This window comes from Notamacropus eugenii, chromosome 1 (genome assembly GCF_028372415.1).
Source record: "Notamacropus eugenii isolate mMacEug1 chromosome 1, mMacEug1.pri_v2, whole genome shotgun sequence".
Lineage (NCBI taxonomy): Eukaryota > Metazoa > Chordata > Mammalia > Diprotodontia > Macropodidae > Notamacropus > Notamacropus eugenii.
Genome location: NC_092872.1, coordinates 417,113,619 through 417,129,239, shown reverse-complemented (window position 1 = coordinate 417,129,239; position 15,621 = coordinate 417,113,619). Strand labels below are relative to the sequence as shown.

At 39.2% G+C, this 15,621-nt stretch overlaps 1 long non-coding RNA gene across 1 annotated transcript; it reads left to right on the top strand.

Moving 5' to 3' along the window:
• Window positions 1-125: 125 nt before the first annotated feature.
• Window positions 126-4,866, top strand: LOC140518820 (uncharacterized). The gene is made up of 2 exons (XR_011972025.1): window positions 126-1,118; window positions 4,474-4,866. It is a non-coding gene; the product is annotated as an uncharacterized lncRNA (long non-coding RNA).
• The last annotated feature ends 10,755 nt before the right edge of the window (window positions 4,867-15,621 follow it).

Below are 15,621 nucleotides of genomic sequence, written 5' to 3'. Positions count from 1 at the left end.
GCTTGTACATACCTTGTGCAGAGACCAACACACTGGGAGAAGGACAAAGAGGCTAAAAAAGGACTGTGGACTAAAGAGAATGGAAACCTGGTGAAAGGGCAGAGTTTATCTGTGGACAGGGAGAAAAAAGAAGCTAGAATAATAGAATCCCAGCGAGTCAGAGCTAGAAGAGACCTCAGTGATCATTTAGTCCAACCCCCTAACTTTACAGAGAAGCAATGTGGAGTAGAAAAAAAGGACACTAGATTGGAGAGGCAGGATGGTGTTTATCCAGCAGCTAAAACATTGAACTTGGAGTCAGCACTTTGCAGCGCAGTTTTCGTTCTGCTCAGATGCTCACCGGCTGGGTGACTCTGGGTAAACCGTTTAATCTTTCAGGGCCTCAGTTTCTTCATCTGTGAAAATGAGAGGCTTGGATCCAATGGCCTCAACAGTCTCTTCTAGCACCAGATTTATGAATGTATTGTGTGTTATGAATGTATTATAATTTATTTTGTAGTAGAGCCATAACTAGCTTGGGGCAAATGAGGCTTTGTCCTAGGGGCCTGATATCAGTAGAGGAGAGGAGAGTGGTGAAAGGACCTGGGGAACAATAGTTAGAACTGCATGAAGTTTTTCAAGTTAATGAACTTGATTCTCGTAGAGTGTTTATGTACCTATTTAATCTTCATAAGACCAGGGGACAGAGTCTAGATTATGGTCCCTGCTTTATAGATGATGAAAAAGAAAGTCAGAAAGAGTATAGAGCTGAAATGGAAGGAACTAGGGGCTATCAGGTCCAACCCTTCATTTTACAGATAAGGAAACTAAGTCCCAGAGACGTCTCAGCTAAAAAGTAAGAAGGTCACCTTGCTAGCAAGTAGCAGAACCAGAATTTAAAACCAGATCCTTCTGCTCCTCAGTCTAAGCTTTCTTTCAACATTACCAAGACCATTCTTTCATTCATTCAGCATTTCCTGAGCACTTACTGGGTATGAGGTCCTGCACAAGTCTACCTGAAAGAAGAAAAAGATCCAACAACTGCGTTGAAAGCTGCCTTCTTTCTCACAGTCTGTCTAGCCGTCCTTAAGGAAATTCTTCTCACAAAGTGGATTTTACGCTATGCAAGAGAAGCTAAGGTAAGAAAAGGCGGGATTTTTTAGATGACCCAACTTTCTGGGAGAAAGGCAGACATAGAGGAGAATATGGCTTGATGCCAAGCAATAATCCTCAAAATAATTTAGTATTGGTACCAAATATAGAGGTCTATCAGCAGAACAGATTAGGTATATAACATAATCAAGGAAAATAAACTTAGCCTCATGTTTGACAAAGTAAAAGACCCTGGCTACTGGGGGAAGGATTATTTGACAAAATCTGCTGGAAAACTGAATAGCCGTCTGTTACAAATTGAGTTTAGACCAACATCTCACACAATATACCAAAATAAATTCCAAATGGATAGATGACCTACACATAGATGAAAACATAATAAACAAATGAGCAGAACAAGGAAGAAATTACCTTTCAGACTTTCTGACAGAGGAAGAGCTCATAACCAAACAAGGGATAACAAGGATAACAGGAGATAAAATATACAGTTTTGATTACATAAAATCAAACTTTTTTCACAAATAAATTCAATGCAGCTAAGATTAGAAGGGAAACAGTTAAATGGGGGGAAAGTCTTTGCAGCAAAGTCTTCTAATAAAGGCTCATCTCCATGCTAATTAAGGAACTGATTCAAATTTATAAAGAACGACAACCATTCACCAATTGCTAAACAGTCAAAGGGCATTTTTTTTTTTTTTTTGGCAAGGCAGTTGGGATTAAGTGACTTGCCCAGGGTCACACACCTAGTAAGTGTCAAGTATCTGAGGCTGGATTTGAACTCAGGTCCTGTGCTCTATGCACTGCACCACCTAGTTGCCCTTTTTCAAAGGAAGAAACCCAAGCTATCTATAACCATGAGAAAAAAGTGCTCCAAATCACTAATAATTATAGAAGTACAAATGAAAGCAATTCTGAAATTCTACCTTACAACCATCCAATCAGAAAAGCTGACAAAAAAGAAAATAAATGTTGCAGAAGGTTGTAGAAAAAACAGGTACATTGATGGTACAGCCATTCTGGAAAACAATTTGGAACTATGCTTTAAACATAACTAAATCATGCATATCCTTTGAATCAATGATACCACTCCTGGGTCTGTACCCCCAAAGAGATCAGACAAAGAGAGAAAGGGTACTATGTGCACAAACTATTTATAGTAACCCTTTTTGTGGTAATGAAGAACTAGGAAATAAAGGGATATTCAACATTTGGGAAATGGCCAAACAAATTATGTCATGTGAATGTAATAGAATGTAAATGTGCTAGAAGAAAACGATGGAGACAGTTTTAGAAAAACCTGAGACTTGTATGACTGATACTGAGTGAAGTGAACAGAAGTAGAATATTTTATACCTTGGTAGCCTTGTAAAAACAAACATTTTTGAAAGTCTTTAGAATTTTTATCAGCATAATGATCAACCATGACTAGAGGAGCAATGATTCAGAATGCCACCCATCTCCTGACTGGATGGTAATGAACTAAATATGCAGAACAAGGTATATATTTTGGGATATGGCCAATGTGGGAGCTCATTTCTATCAACTATGCATATTTGTTACAAGAATTTTCTTTTTCTTTTAGTGGGTGGAAGAATTGATAGGGAGGGGAAAATGTCTGATAACTGGAAAAAATACATTTTAATTTTTAAAAATATAGTTTGGCCAATGTGCACAACTATTACTGCTAAATAGCCAGAGCTGAGACCCCAGGGATCTTTTGACTTGGCATATGCAGTGCTTCTTAAACTGTGGATCTGGATGCCATATGAGGTCAAGAAAAATCTGGCAACAGTAAAAGGTTTCTGAACTCTCAACAATCAAAAATTAATTCAAAATCAAACATGTAATAATCTGAGGTGTTTCTGGCAGCGCTTGCCTATGATGCATGGCACAACTTCACTGCAACTAAATGCAAAGCATGTACACTTTGCACTACCCATGTCATCAGGCCATGCAATGAGAATGGCTACAGAAAAGGGGTCCTGAGTAGAAAAAGTTTAAGAAACCCTGCATATTGCACTGTATCAGTCACATTTCCAAGGTGCTTTGGAGTTTATAAAGTTCTTTTCCTCTACCAGCTCTGCGGTACAGGTAGAACAAGTATTATTATTTGCATTTTACAGATGAGAAAACTGAGGTTCAGAGAGCAATACTGAGTTGCTCAGAGTCACATAGGTGGCAGATGTCAAAGCTATGACTGGAAATCACATCTCTCCAGACTTCCATCTGATGTTTCCCTCATTATGCCACACTATCTCTAGCATAATGGTATCTCATTCAAAGACCCAGGGGGTACATAGTGGGCATGGTGTGGTATGGAAGAAAAATCTCTAGACTAAGAGCCAAGAGGTTCACAGTCATATTCCATTACATTCATCCACCACAATGTGGTTAGCCACTCCCCACTCAACAGGCATCTTTTTTACTGCCATTTCTTCACTATCACAAAAAGTGCCCCTACAAATATTCTGTTGTCTGTGGGGACTTTGTTCTTCACTGACATCCTATTTATGTTGACAGAAATCAAGGAGGTCACTAGCCGGTTGAGGGGAGCTCTTGTGATACACCTCTGGGAGGACACAAATAAGAGTTACACAGGATGGATCAGAAGAGTCTTGGGTTCTAGTCCTGGCTCTGTACCTCATCCACTATGAAGTTGAAGTAAAGGCCCTTCTCTCCATTAAACCTTAACATCACTATCTGAATGATCTTGATATTGCACCTGAAGGTTTGCAAAGCATTTTCCTTATATTTTTCCATTTGTTTACACTGTGGTCTAGGTACTACAGCTATTATTATCCTCAGTTTACAGATAAAGGAACTAAGACTGAGAGTTTAAGTTTCTTCCCATGATAGCACAGCTAGTAAGTGTCAAAAGAAGGAGACTAACTTATATCTTGGCTGACACTAAGACCAATGCCTTTACCACTACACTAGGTGTGGGGAACCTACACTATACCATACTGGATGATTTCAAAAGTTTCTACCAATTCTAACAGCCTAACAGTCTATATAAAGTTAGTTATCTTAGAAAGTTGGAAGGGAAGAAAATATTTAAGTGTTTAAGGGGATCTGTGATCATGGTGGTATGGATATTCTTTCTGATGATGCAGATCTCAATGGTTTGCCCATTTTATGTAACTCTTATCTGTGTCCTCTCAGAAGTGCATCATAAGAGCTTCCCCCAACATGCTAGTGACCTCCTTGATTTCTCTTGACATCAAGAGAATGTCGGTGAAAAAGAAAGTCCACATAGAGACCAAAATATTTGTAGGGTCACCTTTTGTGATAGCAAAGAACTGGAAGTGAAGGAGATACCCATTGAGTAAGGAATGGCTAACCACATTGAGGTACATTAATTTAATTAAAAATGTGTTGTAGGAAATAATGAGTGTGATGAATACAGAGAAGCATGGAAAGGACTAACTACATGAACTGATGCAGAGTGAAGTAAGCAGAGCCAAGAAAATAACATATACAATGATTGAAACAATGTAGATGGAAAGAACAAACAATCAAAAACAAAACTATACAGAGCAAGCGTGACTCAAAAGAAGAGATGAGAAGATACTCCCACCCTACTCCTCTGCAGAGGTCAGTGAGTGTTGTTATGTTTTTTAGACATTTTTGATGTATTATCAGTTACACTGACTTTTTTCTTTTCCTTTTTTCGTCTTCAAAAAGTATTATATGGAGTGTTCTGTGGGAGGTGGAGGGATACTAGAGGAAAATATGGCAATGTAATAAATCAATTAAAAACTTACTTTAAAGAAAGAGGATGCCAGTGAATCTTTCTTGGTCATGTAACCAATCCGTCTTTTTCTCATCCATATATTTCTTCAGTGATAACCTTTATATCACTTCCTCTCTGCAATTCCTTTTCTATGATGTGACAGTGTCCTCAAGTCTAATATCACCTTTGCCCATTGGGTAACTCTCAGTTTCCTTTCTTTGGAGACCACAGAATTCCATGTCCCCTGGCCATACATCAAAACCAGAAGAATGTTGTTATTCAAAGGCAGGTCTTTGTTTCAGGAAGAAGCTTGGGGTCCTTAAAAACAAAAACAAATTAACAAACAAACCAAAACAAAAACACTTGACATCTTCCCAAAGCCGTCTAGCTCATTGTTCTTCTCATTCTGTTCAATTCTATGCCTATCTCACTTTTCCTTTGCCATATATGTCCAAAATGTCTATGCTGATATATGAGCTGTATAGGTTGTCTGTTCAACTGCCTCTCATAGTTTCCACAATAGGCTTGCTCCATTTTCTTGGTTTTTCTTCTATTTCTAGTTAGACCAAACTTTATCAAGTGATTATGTACCTCATCTAGGAGGTTCTGCCATGCTCCAGGGCTTGATGCAATCAGCATGATATTATTCATCAACAAGAGCAACTGAGGCATGTCCTTGACTGTAGGCTATCCATCTTTACCTTGGACTCTGCATTGCATCTCCTCCATGATGGTCACATACATCTTTTGTGAGCCATTCATCAACCTATGTTATGCCTTGATTAATCATAAAGATAAGGTTGTTGAATGAAGTTATCTCCGTTGTTCTATCTTTCAAAGAGTCTCTTTAATTGTGATTTATGCTGGAGAGACCACTTATTGTTATAACCCCTATTCCAAAGTTCGTTGGTGTGAGACTCTCTCCTCATTGGTGGGGATGAAGACCTTCCCCTACATGGAGGTGGGCAGAGTCGATGAGAGGAGAGAGCTTCAGTTTTCCCTTTTGGGAATCTCCCTTTTGGAACTCTTCAAGTAGGATCTTCAGGAGATCCTGGTTTCTGACTATAAAAGAGGAGATGAAAGAGGCCAACTCCACTACAAGCTGCTGAAGGAACAGTTTCTGGGAAGATGTGAGTGGAGCTGGTGGTGTTTATCATGTCTCTACTTCTAGCTTGCTACTCCATAGACTTCCAGGAATTTCTCCTTGGGTGCAATCCAGGACACTCTCTTGACTGAGCTGAATTATCTCACTCTCAATGGGAGAGCTCCTTCATTCTGTATTATCTAATATATATTCTCTTATTTCTGTTTTGCTATAATTTGGATAAATGGGCTTCTTTGTTATTCACTATGTGTGTTCATTGTCGAACTGGTATTGGTGGGAATGGAGTCAAGTCTTGGATCTAGAGCTTGGGATCTTCTTTCCCCCCCTCAAATGATAAAGTGATCATAAATTAATGTAAACACAGTCATATACCCCAGACAAACAATCTTTAGTGGAGTCAATAGATATATTTCTAGCCCTCTTTCCGAGGAAAGTAGAGTGGTAGCCTCAATCTCCTGCTTTCCGTTCCTAGTAGAAATCAAAGTCTCCTTTGGAGATGAGTGAGGAGAGAAGGGATGAGAGAGAGATGTCTGTTCTGCCTCCCTTCCAGTCACCCAAAGACATTGTCCTTGCCTCACATGGAGTCTCATAATGTGCACACAAGTCTTCCTTCTATCGCTATAATGGAATAAAACCTTTAAGGTTAAAGGTAAGAAAATAATCCCAAAGAAGGATGGAAAGGGAAGTGAAATATGAAACTTGGATGAGTTACCCAGCACTAGAATGAGTAGGTTGTGATTTATTTCATTAGAAGGAATATCTATACCATTAAGATCACAATTCCATTTCCTTTAGATAGAATAATAGATTCTTAGAGCTGGTAGGATCTGTATAAATCATCTAGTCTGGTAGAGGGAGGAAAGCATTGGTCTTGGAGTCAGCCAAGACCTGGCTGTGTTATGATGGGCAAGGAGTTTAGAATGAAAAGAAAATCATAAGATCTATGGACTTAGAGCTGGCAAGGATCTGAGAGATCATTTCCCAGAGGAGGAAACTGAGGCCCAAAGAAGTTGTGACTTATCTAGGCTCACCAAGCAGTAAGTCTTTGTTCAGGCAGTCCCACGTGCCTAGAATGGCATCCCTCCTCATTTCTGCCTCTTGGAATCCCTAGCTCCCTGTAAAGCTCAACTCAGGTTCCTCTTTCAAGATTTTTTTTAACTTTCCAGATCTCCCGAGATGTTAGCACTCTGTTATAACTTTGTTTTGTTTTCTATATATCTTGAACCCACCTGTCTGTGTATATGTTACTTCCCTTTCCCCCTCCCCCTCCCCCATCCCTGTAGATAGCAATTTCCTTGAGGACAGAAATTGTTTCTCTTTTGGTTTTGTATCCCCAACATTTAGCACACTGGGTGGCTCAAAGTAGATATTCAGGGTCATGAATGTGGTCAATCAAGAAGCATTTTATTAAGTGATTACTATGTGCCAAGTTGCTGGAAAGTCAACTTAGTCCTACCCTCCCAATTTACAAGTAAGGAAGCTGAGTCTTAGAGAAGTTGACTTGCCCAGGGTCACACAGCTGTTCAGGAACTGAGATGGGATTTGAACCTGGGTCTTCATGACTCCAAGTCCAGATCTTGATAAATGTTTGGTTTTGATTGATTAATTAATTGATTAAAATATGATACAGATACCTTGTTGATGAGAATCATAGGATCCATCAATCAGCAAGTTTTTATTAAGCACCTACTCTGTACTAGACTTGGGGAATCCAAAAAAAAAAAAAAAAGAATCTCCTGCCTTTGAGGAGATTACAATATTGGTTGGGGGGATGGGGGTGGGAAAAGGATGTGGAAAAACAATAGAATAAATCAGAGATTTAGAGGAGGAAAAGAACATAGAGTCCATCTGCTCCAACCCCCTCATTTTACTGGTGAGGAAACTGAGGCAGAGAGAAATAATTGAAGAATTAGTCTCCAATACCAGCATGTCTGGACCCTAATCTTTGCTACCGCCACCCCCATCTCCTCCCAACTGAAGCCATGGGAGCAGCAAAGGTATTGGTCCCATTGCCCTCTATGGAAAGTCCTTTTAGTGGAGTTTGGAAACTTCAGGCTGCTTCCTCCCGGTTAGGCTCCAGTGAATACAGGATACTAAAGAAATCATTAACCTCCCAGGGGATTGCTGGGAGCTGTGACCTTTTCAGATCTCATCAGGAGAGGGAGGTGGAGCCCCGCCCTGCAGAGAACAAAGTGGGGAGAGGCTGCTTTTGGAACAGGTGTTTTCTGGATTCTCCTTGCTCATCTTCTGAGCAGGTACCTACCTCTGAGGTCCTGTCTCTGCTCCCACCCCATATTATTTATCCCTCCTTCGTCCTTCAGCCTGTTCTTTTAAAACAAGTTTGGGGGGGGGGGGGGGAGAGATACTCTTATGCAAAGAAACTTCAGTTTATTAAAATGCGAAATTCACATCTGAAATTTCAATAGCGCATTAAGTCTGCAGAATCAAGTTGCTGTGGCAACCTTCACTCCCGCTCCTCGCTCAGGGTGACAAAGGGGCCTTTTGTTACGTGGAGAGCGCAGGGCTGGGCACTGGGACATCCTATTCAGCCAATCCACACAAAGAAAACACACTTCCCCCTTGGCAGGCTGGGCCTGGAGCATGCTATATGATTGCCTGTGCCTTTAATAATGCTTCCCCACTAATGCTGGGAAAATGAGCTGCCTATTGTTAGCTGCTTCGAACTGAAGTTTCTTCTCTGCACTTAGTGGGAGGACAGAGCCCTTGATCGTGGTGCATTTGCTCTTGTAATGGAAAACTACTATTGTGATGTGGACTTTTGGGGAGGGCTGAGTTAAGCAATCTTAATTGAATCTCCTAAACTTTATTAACGTTTCAAGTTTAACCACGGAGGGAGCAGACTTATCCTTGCAATTTGAACCAGTGCACATTATTTTTGCAGTAGGGTAGCCCTGCTCCTTCCAGATAGAACATGTGTGCCTGGGAAGAGACTGGCACTGGAGGGCACAATGGAGGATCATTAGATTTAGGATTAGAAGGGACCCTGAGAGTCACAGAGTCCTCCTCACCTCAAATTACAGATGAGGAAACTGAGGAGAAGTGACTTGTCCAAGGTCTCACATGGGGAATTAGGTGGCAGAGCTAGAAGTTGCACACAGCTCCTCAGACTCCAAAACCTGTATATTTTCTATTGTACCCTACATACATTTGGGAGAGCTATATAAAATCCTAGGACTCAGAGACAGGAGGAACCTTAGAGACAATCTAATTCCAGTACCTCATTTTAAAGATGGAGAAACTGAGACCACAAAATGGAAAGTTTAGAGTTCAAAGTGTAGATACAGTGTGGAAAGAAGGCTGGATTTGGGATCAGAGGACCCAGGTCCAAATCTAGACTGACCTTGAACCAAGTCACTTGGCTTCTCCCATCCTCCTTTTCCTTACCTGTAAAATCAGAGGATTTGACTGGATGGTGTCTAAAGTCTCTTCCAGCTCTAAGTCTATGAACTGGAAATCCAAATGTGACTTCTAGATACTATCTCTCTGACTTACCCTTTCTCTGGGCCCCAATTTCGTCATCTATAAAATGAAAGAGTTGGTCTAGTTCATTGGTGTCAAACTCAAATAGAAATGGGAGTCACTAGATTCTACATGAGGAACCCTGTGGGCTGCATATTAATTTAGAAACTCACACATTTTTATTAATATGTCAATATATTAAATGGGACAGGAACCACTCTATAAGCTGAGGCCATGAGAGGGTTTGACATCCCTGGCTTAGATGACCTCTAAGTTCCCTTTCAGCTCTACGTTGGTGTTGTCAGTTGTTTTGGTCATGTCTGACTCTTTGTGACCCCAGTTGGGATTTTCTTGGCAAAGATACTAGAGTGGTTTATCATTTTCAGTTCATTTTACAGATGAGGAAACTGAGGCAAACAGGATTAAGTGACTTGGCCCAGGGTCACACAGTTAGTATGTGTCTGAGGCTGCATTTGAACTCAGGTCTTTCTGACTCTAGGCCCAGTACTCTATCCACTATGCCATTCAGCTCTGTCTAGTCGTATGATCCTAAGGAACTTACCCAAAGTCACAAGATCTGAACCAAGTAGCCAGGTCTTCTGACTACAAAGGATCCTAAGTCCAGTCCTCTTTCCCACTGTCTTACAGCTGTCTCTTGAAGGGGTCCCTTGGAGGACAGGTGGCTAATTCTACTCTAGATCCAAAAGTAGAACATGAAAAGTCTTATCCAAAGAGCAGCTGTATTTGGGCGGCAGGTCAAACTCCACCTGTGGACCCACCCAAACTGACTGAACTGGCCTTGCTGAGCCAACAGGACTTTATGGCTAACAGCAATATTTTTTTTTCTAAGCAAACCCACCAGGAAAGAGTATGTATGGGAAAGCTTATATGAACCGATGCCAAGAAAAGAGAGCAGAATTAGAACAAAATGCAGTGACTACAGTGATGTAAATTATCACACCACAAGTCAGCAGTGTGGAGTAGTGGGTAACGTGCTAGAATCTGGCAAGATTTAGTTTGAATTCCACCTCAGACACTTAATGGCTGTGTGATCCTGGGCAGGTCACTTAACCCCTCTGAGCCTCAGTTTCCTCAGCTGTAAAATTAAATAGTTAAACTGGATAGTACCTAAGGTTCCTTCTAACTCTAAATCTATTCTTTATGATCCGATGATTGAATTCAATTTAAAAGACAGATTGTGAAACAGACCTCCTTCTTCTCTGTGGAAAGGTCAGGGACTGTATTACAGAGTTACTTACGATGTCAGATGTGATTGGCAGCGTTAGCTGGCTTTGCTTGTTTCTCTTTGGAAAAATCTGCGGTATAAAAAAACCCCAGAGGTATTAATAAAATCTTTTTTTAAGAGAAAGCAATCATTTGTCAGATCATGACTTTTTTAAAGTCCCCACTGAAAATCCCTTCTTTTACAGGAAGCTTTTCCCAACCCCTCCTAATTTTCTAGAGCCTTCCCTCTGTTAATTATTTCCTATTTCTCCTGTATATAGCTTGCTCTGTATATATTTATTTGCATATTGTCTTCCCCATTAAATTGCAAGTGTCTTGAGCGCAGGAACTGTCTTTTGCCTCTTTCTGTGTCCCCAGTGTTTAGCACAGTACCTGGCACATAGTAAGTGCCTAATAGATGTTTATGAACTGATCAATAACCTTATTAATTTTCATTCAGTCATTCTAGAGCATTTCTGAGTGTGTACTGAGTTCAAGGCCCTTCTGTTGGGTGATAAGGATACTGAGGATTCTAAGAAACAATCCCTGCTCTTAAGTAGCTCCATGTCTATTAGAGGAATACCTCCAATAGAAGTATGTCTATTAGCCCCATGTCCATTAGAGGAATACGTCTAATAGAGTTATGTCTATTAGCCCAATGTCTATTAGAAGAATACCTCTAATTAGAGGGACTTAAGTAACAATAACAAAAGGCAAAGAATGGAGGTATAATAAAAATGGATAGGACTTCAGTGCTGTGGGAGGCTTCCTCTGAAGGAAGGATCCTTACCACTGGAGACTAATCCTTCCCTACTCTAAAGTGAAAGAAGGGTGGATCCTGGAGGAGGAACATTTGAAGTAGTGACAACAGATGCTGGTTTTAGAAGCAGGTTTTTAAAAAATTATTAACTTATAGAAGCAACATGAAACAGTGGATAAAGTGATGAGCTTGGAGACAGGAAGGCCTGGGTTCAAATTCTCCCTTTGTGTGACCTTGGGCAAATTTCATAACCTCTGTGTGACTCAAGCAACAGACTGTGACTTCCAAATTTAAATCTGTGATTGACTAAGGGGAAATCTGAACCTGCTAAGCGATACCCCCATTCTTCCCAGGGTCAGGACTTGACCCTTTTGAGGAATCATACTTAGTCATATATTTTATCAAATTTATATTTGTATATATATAAATATATATCAAATTTATATAATTATAAATTTCTCATAAAAGTAAAGGGATGAACACACAAAATAAATAAAATCTTATAAAAATCCTTAGCACTTAAAAAATGGAACAAAACAAATTAATAATAAGGAAACAATATGTTTGCTCCATCTCCTAAAGTTGTCTGAAGTGCTGCTATGTCTGACTCCAGTATCTGTGTGTGTGTGTATGTGTGTGTGTGTGTGTGTGTATGTGTACATATATAATAGATATCTATACTGATTATACCTGTAATTTCAGCTTTTGGTGAGGAACTTCCTCTACTAATATTTATAAGGAAAGGCTTAGAGTTAATAGAGTTGTCTGGGGACACTGAAGAATTATTTGACTTGCCATGGGTCACATAGCCAGGAGTGTAAGAGGCAGGACTTGAACCCAGGTCTCCCTGACTCCAAGGCCAACTCTCTATCAACTGTGCTACCCACCCCCCAGGTGCATGTGTGTGTATACATATATGTCTGTGAGATACATATATATATATAGTATACATATATATATAGTATGCATGCATATTACACACAAGAAAGGCCCATGGGTATTTGCATATACACAGACATATTCATACATGTACATATGTGTATATATTTTCTGGCTATTCTTACTTCTTGCATCTCAATATTTTTGTCATGTGTCTCATGACATTTTGTCATTTTATCCCACTGCCGTAATATACCACTGACAGCTAGTCTTACAACTAGGAAGATCTGAGTTCAAGTCTTGACTCTGGTTTATGCTAGCTGTGTGACCTTGAGCAAGGTTTAGCCTCTCAGGACTTAGGATAACTGTCTATGAGTCTAAATTGCAGAAAAGGGGCTTCTTCCCTGGAGGCTCCCTAGCTAGATGAAATGGCAGGTCCATTCCCTCGCCTATCCCTTTTTAATAACCCATAACTTTTTCAACCATTTCCAATTGTTTGAACATATAGATATATATTTTTATATATATATATTGTTTCTCCTTTTTTCTATTATATATAACTGCTATGAATATATTTTTGCAAAGGATGACTATTTTAAATGGACAAACTATATGTTGTTGCACCATAGAATGGGAAGAGGGTAGGGGGATTTGGTAGGAGAATCCTCAAGTTGAACTTAGAGCTGGGAATGGGGCCTAAGAAATTCTTTCAGCTTCACTATAGAAACTAGCACAGTGAGTGAATGAACGAAAAGGTATTTATATTATATGTTAGGTACTTACTAAGGGTACTATTACAAAAGCCAGACAATTCCTGGCTTCAGGGAGCTTACATTCTAACAGGAAGATTTTCTATTATTTCTTTATAGAAGAATGGGCAGCCAGGGAGAAGTTTTGTTATGGAGAGCCAATAGAAATTCTGAATGAAATAATCATGTAGTCATTTACCTCTACTTTGTCCTTTCTAGAAGTAATGGCAGTGTTGATTTGATCTCTACTCCCAGGGCAAGAGGTAGAAGGGGAGAGGGTGGATGGCAAGATGTCCAGGATGGGTGAACGTGAAGCGTGGTCTGGTCTGAGCCTGGCTGGATATACAGGACTGAACTATATTATTAACCTCTTTCAAGCGACCATTGAGGGAAATGAGGAAGATGAAGAAACACAGGAAACCAGTTTTGAGGGCAGTTGTTGGATTGGAGAGCTCTAAAATCAGGGAAAGGAATATATATACGTATATATATATATACACATATATATGTTATATGCATTATGTATATGTGTACAAGAGCTGAGAAAGGAAGCAGCCAGATCACTACTAGTGAGAAAAACTGGAAATACGGATGAGAATGGAGGAACAGAACTTGTATATTCGAAACCTACCCTCTCCCACCACTCCACCAAGTTTAGCCAGGAATCATCAGGTTGCTGAATGGATAAGTGAGTGACTCTCAGATTCCAGGAAAGCCAGAGACAAGTTCAGGGTATAAGCTCCCAGGTCCCAAGGCTGGTGAGTTCGCACCAGCTGGATGCTAACCTCTGGATTATCTCTGAATACACAACTATAGAAGTTTCATTTTAACTTTAAATTTTTTTTATTCATTTTGAACTTCAATATAAAAAGACAGGAAAAAGCATTTCCATATGCAGAGCACAACATAAAAAGAGGATTCAATAAAACCATGAATTTTCATGTCTATTTACTTTTTTAAAAAATATGTAATAAATACTACCCACCTTTTTCAAAGCTACCCTGCTTTTCTGTGCTCCTTTCTAAGTTTTCTTTTGTTCTCTGCTGTGCATTTTTTTTATTTTATTTTATTTTTCTCCCTCCCTATACCACCCTAGAGAAGGCTACCATTAAACTCTAACATGTGCATATATGTAAAACCATACTATACATACTTCTATTTATCAGTTCTTTCTCTGGATGTGAGTAGCATTTTCCTTCATCTTTATAGTTCATTTGAGTATTTATCATACTCAAAATGACTTAGCCATTCAGAGTTGTTCTTAAAATAATAATTCTGTTACTGGGCACAATGTTCTCTTGATTCCGATCCTTTCATTCTTTATTAGCTCATACAAGTCTTTCCATGTTTTTTCTAAAAATCAACCAGCTCATCATTTTTTATAGTGCAGTAGTATTACATCAAGATCGTGTACCACAACTTGTTTAGCCATTCCACGATTGATGAGCATTCCCACAATTTCCAGTTGTTTGCCATCACAAAGAGAGCTGCTATAAATATTTTAGAACATATGAGTTCTTTTCCTTTTTTCCATAATCAACTTGGAAAACAGACCTAATGGTGGTATTTCTGGGTCAAAGGGTAGATACAGTTTCATAACTCTTTGGGCATAGTTCCAGATTTGCTCTCCAAAATGGTTGGATCAGTTCACAATTCCAACAGTAAACTGGTGTTCCAGTTTTTCCACATTCCCTCCAGTATTGTTGCTTTCCCCTTCCATCATTTTAGCCAATCTGATAGGTGTATGTAAGATGATATCTCAAAATTGTTTTAATTTGCATTTCTCTTATCAATCGTGATTTAGAGCATTTTTTCTGAAGACTACATATAATTTTGATTTCTTCATCAAAAAAACTGCCTGTTCATAATCTTTGACCATTTATCAACTGGAGAATGATTTGTATAGTTATAACTCTGATAAAATTCTTTATATATTTGAGATATGAGACCTATATCTGAGAAATTGCCTAGAAAATTTTCTCCCAATTTTCTGTTTTCCTTCTAATCTTGGTTACATTGGTTTTATTTGTACAAAACATTTTTTAATTTAATGTAATCCAAATTATCCATTTTATACTTCACAATGCTCTCTGTCCCTTGTTTATTCACAAATTGTTCTCCTATCCATAAGTTTGATAGGTAATATGTTGCATGTTCTTCTAATTTTTTATGATATCTCCATTTATATCTAGGTCATATATCCATTTTGGCCATATCTTGGTAAATGGTATAAGATATTGGTCTATACCCAATTTCTGTCAGACAGCTTTCTAGTTTTCCCAACAATTTTTTTTTTTACCAAATAATGAATTCTTATCCCTAAAGCTTAAATCTTTACATTTGTCAAACACGAGGTTATTGTACTATAGGAATTTTAATAAGGACCAATCTAATTTGATCTTTAAAGAAGGCTAGACATCTTGATCTGGGGATTGGTGCAGGGATTGACACTGCAGTCTCCCTCTTTAGATGACTTTAAAGAAGGGCAGGGAAGTTCATCTTGGTAAATCACTGCTGACTATGAGAAGGGGCTGTGGAGAGTATGAAGACAGATTCTTCTCCTAGGAAATCAGAGAGTATGCTGCTGAAAAGACATGGA